We start from the raw sequence: 6,374 nt of genomic DNA on the forward strand, positions 1-6,374 counted from the left end.
TCATGGTAACACACATGAAACTGAAATAATGCAATAAACATTCATTTAACAACATTAGGTGTAACACACAACCCTAATATACAAAACTGATAAGAAAAAACTAAGAAGAAACATAGTTATTTCAATTAAAAAAACATCACATTTGAAATGTAACGCAGGGAATTGTGGGAATGTCAATTTACGGTTATTCACTGTAAATTATACGGTCTTTTTCACTTACAAAAACGGTATACTACCGTAAAATTAATGTCCAATACATGTAATGTCCAATACAGTTTTTCACTGTATATAGTAGGGGAATTTACCGTTAACCATTTAACAGGTTTTTACTGTAGCATTTTTACAGTCTTTTACCGTTAAATTCACGGTCATTTTTTACAGTGTATGCCTCGTAATGCACCTTATAATGCATTGTACATCTCATGAATAATTGTAACCACAGCTAATACATTATATCACTTATCAATTCATTGTTACACTATGCATTTTAAATTCAGTTATAATTATTTACAACGAGATATAATGTATTACAATGCACATTATAAATAAGTATAATGCATTATACCCTTTAATAACCCTTTATAATGCATTAAACATAAAGGCTTTAAGTAAAGTGTTACTAAAACACTTTTTTTCTATAATTCTCTGACTAAAGATATATCTAATTTTACAACTTGTCACCATGAAAACCCTAAAATTACTGTAAAAAATATTTTTTTATAGCTCATACACAGATTTCTGTTTTTAAAACCTTCAAATATTGGCCACATTTACTTTTTAAATCTTAATCTACATTTCGGTTTGTTTTATTGTTGTTGTTGTTTTTCTATCAATTGAGCTAAACTCGAATTAAACCCAAAATATTCCTTAATGAATACATTTTCAAATACATCATTCTTTATGCCTGTCTTTCTCCAGAGTGTGACATAGCACATGCCTCATTCTGCTAAACTCTCTCCTGCACATAATATTGTGCTCCTCATTCACTTCTCTGTCTCCCTGGTTTCCACACTGTGGTCTGTTGCTGCTGAGACAGCACCACTTCAACCCCAGGAGCTTATAAAGTGTTGTGTTACCTTAGATATACGTGAGAGTGCTGTATTTGTTTAAAATTGCCTGTTGCTTCAGTATGGACGAGCCAGCGCTGACAGAACTTACTACCCTATTTCTTGGCCTTTGCAACCTTATTTCTATAGGACACTACATTGACTTTATGGGTTATGAATTCAATGAGGAACTGCCTCTGAACTACTGCATGGTGTCACAGCTACTTGTAACTCATGACAACTGTCTTATCATAGAACTAATAGTGTGCATGAGTTTACACATCATGTTTATCACACATTCATTATGATAAGAGCAAACTAGTGTATGTTTAGTTGGTGAGGGAATTACGTTGTACTTCGAACAACAGATCAAGAACACAGGTTGACATGGAAAGAAACACAGATTGTCAAAGGCCCTGTTGCTCAAATGGTACTCATGAGCACCGCTCTGAATCATTCAATGACACACGGGACACCCTGCGGACCTTTATTGTGCATGTCCGAGAAGGTCCGTATCATAAGGTCCAAATCATTTAGGACAGGTTGCCAACAATATTTAAATCCCACCCTGCAGTAAAACAGATATTTGGAAGTACTTACAATGAACTATCTTGGCTAAAGTCCCGTTCAAACCAAAAACGATACCTATAAAGATTGCTAAAACAAAAATTATATTAGTGCCCACACCAACATATTATAATATTATAAAGTTATGTCACTTTAAATGCTCTGAATTCTGATTGGCTGTCACTGTTTTTATCGTTCATCAGCTCAATGTGATTCCAACGATCACTCTGTGTCGTTATCACTATAGCTGTGGTTCGGACCTCCCTATTCTCGTTGAATTAGAATGGTTATTAAAACTTTACTGTATGATCACAAAAACGACAGAGGAAAAAATTGTTGGACTCACTTTCAGAACAATATTTTCCAGCTGATGAACAAAAACATAACTGACATCCAATCAGAAATTAACCAATTTGAGCATCTAAAAGTGACAGGCGATGTAATTACAGTGTTGTAATACAATAATCATCTGTTGGTGTAGACACTAATATAGTTATCATTTAAGGTCAATACAGTTATTTTTTATAGTTTTCGTTCTTGGTGTGAACAGGCTAACTCCTTAAAATCTCAATATAGTATGACAGGACAAAATGTCTTCAAAAAAACTATTTACGAAAATAGTTCCAATACAGTTCACATTTCCGAGCAATGGTGCTTTCTTCCTGAATAAATCAGCGTTATTGAACAAATTGGTTAAATTAATGATTCAATGACTCATGACTCATCATGATAAAGACTTACTTACTTACTTCCTATTTACTGTCTAAATAAAGTCACCTGAAAAATGTTTCAGTGAAAAATCCCTACTAAAGACTGACAGATTGTCTAGACGGAGTAAAATTCCAAGACTGTTGAAGCATAGTCTATAGATTTCTGATTAATGCTGATTATAATCCACATGTCTTACATGCGAGCATTTTTGAATAGAAATATCTCTTTTCCAATGTTCATCATCTCAACCATCTCAGACTCAATTGTCTCTGTACCTCCTACAGCTCTGGCTCTCGCATTCTTGAAGATTAATTGTTGGACTGAAATAATGCATAAATCTTTTCATCTCATTGTTATTTTTGCTTTGCAGCGTTTCTTCTGCTCATCCTCTGCACACACGAAAAGAAATTAAAAAATGTAGTTGGTCAGACACATATCAAAGGCTCATTTTCATGTGATGTATCAAAAGTCAAATTAATACATAACTATACACTGCAAAATAATAATGGATTGATTAAATGGGAGAAAGCATAACACTCTCTCACGCTATCGCTTTCATATTCTCTCTATCACGTGGAGGAGGAGGATGGGAGATAAAGAACTAATCCTTTAGTCTGAAATAGTGTTCATTTTCACATCACCACATAAACTCAAGCACAACTTCTCCTAATGAAAGTGATCGGGATATTGCTATAAAATAATTTCTACAGAAATCAACGTTTTTACTCTCTCTCTGTGAGTCAAATAAAGAAAGCACTGATTCTTAGAACAAATGACCTTGAGGTTAATCTCACTCAACTACAAACTAATAATACTGTAAACAGCGCCAGATGAAGAAGCGAGAAATGAAACGAAAATCCTCTTTGCAGTAGCACTAAAAGAGGACAGTTATATTGATCTTAAAACAAAAAAAGCCAAATTTAGTGTGCAATTGTCTTTCTGTGTAGTTTAATGAAAGGTTAAAGGTACATCTGCTATGCTAAAAATTAGACTATAAGATTAATTTTGATAGCTGACAAAGACTACAGTATATCACCTACAAATCTAGACTTCTTCATGTAGTTATAAATATATGTAGGCTATAGAATTTATTGAATAAAATTAGCTACTATTAAATCTACAGTATAAGCCTTGAGAAACCATTTTTATAACTTTGTGTGTTAATGACATTAACAAACATTATAATATAGCACTAGTTGTTTAATAGTTTACTAAAAATAGTTAGAAATGTCATGAAAGTTTTCACAGATTTTCATATTTTTATATTTCATATTATATTCATTTATATTTGAATACATTCTGATCTCTATTATCTATTCATTTTTTAAATAGTGTATTCATAAAAACACATGCGACTAAATATCACACATATTTTCGACAATATTTTTAATTACGTAATGATTAATGGAGGTTATTATGCCTATATAGTGTAAAGTTCTCAGTGTTTTGCTGATAATGAGTGAATGAGGCCTGATTGAAATGCCTTTCACCTTGAGACTTGAGTGTTAACTAGTTTTATTACTCATATTTTTTGTGTTGTAACAAAGACCTCAAAAGCATACTAAAAACAATTAACCTAAATGTTGAGCAAATCCACTGTGAAATGTTTTCTTGTTTCGTGTTTTCTAAACCATTACCTGACAAATAGGCTATATGGTTTAATTTGGGAGGCTATAGTAATGAACTAGTCATTCACAACTATAGTATATGTACAATCCGTTTTCTTAAATAATATATAAACAGCACTGACACTGGAAGTAAAATCTGAAGTTTGAAGAACAAAAACGACACTCACCGGCTCGTGTACAAATTGTCATCACATTATAGTCCATATGAGCGTGATGTCTTTTCAGTTTCTATTTAATTCATATAAAACGGTTTTGTTTTGTTTTGTATTTTTCAGTTCATAGTAAAGCAGAAGATAAAGCGGCTCCTGATTGATGATGCGTCGCATTGAAAAAGCTTTGCAGCGCGTGAAAGTGTTGCGTGGGCGCTCTCCGCGCGCTCTGCTCCACGCTCGCTCACCAGCAGGCACGAAAAACTTCAGTGGGAGCTGCATCCTCTCCTCTCCCTCTCTGCATCTTTTCAGTCATCATCTTTTCATGCCACTGAACTTTCAGTAACAGTAATCTGAATGTTTTGGTGAAGTAATGTTGCCCTGTTACGTCATCAGCAGTATGTTTGGATCGCAGTATCACAGTAAGTAGCCTACAATAGGCTTACATCTAAACTCTAAAGTGCATATGACATACACGTACAGCAGCAGAGTATAAAATGTGTCAAAAATATGAATAGCCTACATTAAAAATGCCCTTTATCTCGCACGAGTCCAAAAAAAAGATTGAGATTGATCAATGGAAAATGTTCTCCAGGCACGAAACAGAAAGCAAACAGAGGCTGATAGAGACAGACAGGCTGACGTGACTGGAGAGAAGTGATTGGCTATCCACTGTTAAGTAATGTTTTATTTATGACATTATTAAATATTCGGTTAGCCTATATTAGCTATAGCCAACGTGTGTTGGTCATAAATATGGAACGATTTGGATTGTATTTTACAAATGACCAAAATATGTGGAGGTTTTGGATTAGCTGATACAAATCCATTTAAACTGATGATTGAAATAACACCAAAAGTCAACCTCATTTATTTTCATGTGAGCTGAGGTTGCGCATATGAACCACTAGAGGGCGGGATGTTTCTATTTTTTCAGACCGAACAAGTTTCTCTATTTTCGTGAGTTTCAGTGAGAATACTGTTTTCATCCAAAGAGGTTGGGCACTTGCTGAACCAGTATAAATTTTGACAGCTAACACGGTTCACTGTGAAAAAGTGGCTTGTTATATAAGTGTAAAAAAGAAGAAGAAGAAGAAAATAAACTCACCCTTTACCAAAAAGTAGTATACTTCAAGTTTATTTTAGTAAGTATACTTAAGTAAAGTTCAAGTATATTTTTAAGTATGTATACTAATAGCACACTTGAATAAACTTCTTTTTCGTAAGGGCACCTGGACATGGTTATACTGTGACTGACTTAGAGGGAGGAATGAATGTGCCTCTAAATGTAAAAGAATGTGTGGTTTTACAATAAAATAGATCTGTTTTAAGTTTTACAAGATGGAAGTGGCTTTAACAGCCATGTACATTCGCAGTTTTAACGTCCCATTTACAATATATCCATGTACTATTATTTTTTGTACAGCCTAATAAACGTTAGGACATTTGGACTTGTTTTTGAGAAATGCAGATTCCCTCTGGTACCACTCTCTGTTTTTTAGCATATTTCCACACTTCGTCACTATAATTTGTTCTGTCTGACTGGATGATATGCTTTCAATAAAAAAGAATATTGCAGTATATTAAATAATAATATAATTATTTAATACTACTGTATAATGTGATATAAGATATAGGCTATAAACTGCCACTTTTCACTTCTGAAGGGACATGGAACTAAGTGTCCTTCTGCTCACATAATGTCTGAACTCTGTGGCTTTTCTGTCTGTGATCAAGTACAATGATGTAAGACATGGGCACACACAAACTGCTTTTGGCTATTATGTCATAAGTATTTGAAATGAAATGGTCAGATTCATTATATTATTGGAAAATTGCCCAACTAATAAAAATTGTATTTCAGTATTCAAAAAAGCCCACTTAAGTGATGCATCGCAATACCATACCGTGTACCATATCGTATACCATATCGTATACCACATGTCAGTTCTCGGAAAGCATGATTGGTTAATTTTCATGGAAACTGGGATTATATAATCTAACTTTCATGAATGCAGATGTAATCCTGTGCTACCTTTCAGCACATGTTCAGTGTGGTGCTGGAATGAGATAAACATCCAGCTGAGCAGAAGCCAATCTCCACTGGAGTCTGATCCACTCGCTGTACCTTGGGTTGCCAGATCTATAAAACGCTGAACTGAAAGTCAGATTCACTGAGTTTGCTTTTTGTTCTAGCAGTGGAAAACAAAAAAAAACATAGGAAAACTACGATAAATTAGAGTTAACTAGCCTTTGACCAATTTCTTCATGTC

The 6,374-nt window shown here is 34.0% G+C and overlaps 1 protein-coding gene across 3 annotated transcripts in view; it reads right to left on the reverse strand.

The window, feature by feature from the left end:
* Positions 1-4,688, reverse strand: part of kcnj14 (potassium inwardly rectifying channel subfamily J member 14) — an 18,118-nt gene extending 13,430 nt beyond the window's left edge. For all 3 annotated transcript variants that reach the window (XM_016482141.1, XM_016482139.1, XM_016482140.1), the window contains exon 1: positions 4,120-4,688. The gene's annotated coding sequence lies outside the window, so the exon portion shown is untranslated. The remainder of the gene's footprint in view (positions 1-4,119) is intronic.
* Between the last annotated feature and the right edge of the window lie 1,686 nt (positions 4,689-6,374).

Source organism: Sinocyclocheilus anshuiensis, unplaced genomic scaffold (assembly GCF_001515605.1).
Source record: "Sinocyclocheilus anshuiensis isolate Anshui unplaced genomic scaffold, SAMN03320099.WGS_v1.1 scaffold185, whole genome shotgun sequence".
NCBI classification, from domain to species: domain Eukaryota; kingdom Metazoa; phylum Chordata; class Actinopteri; order Cypriniformes; family Cyprinidae; genus Sinocyclocheilus; species Sinocyclocheilus anshuiensis.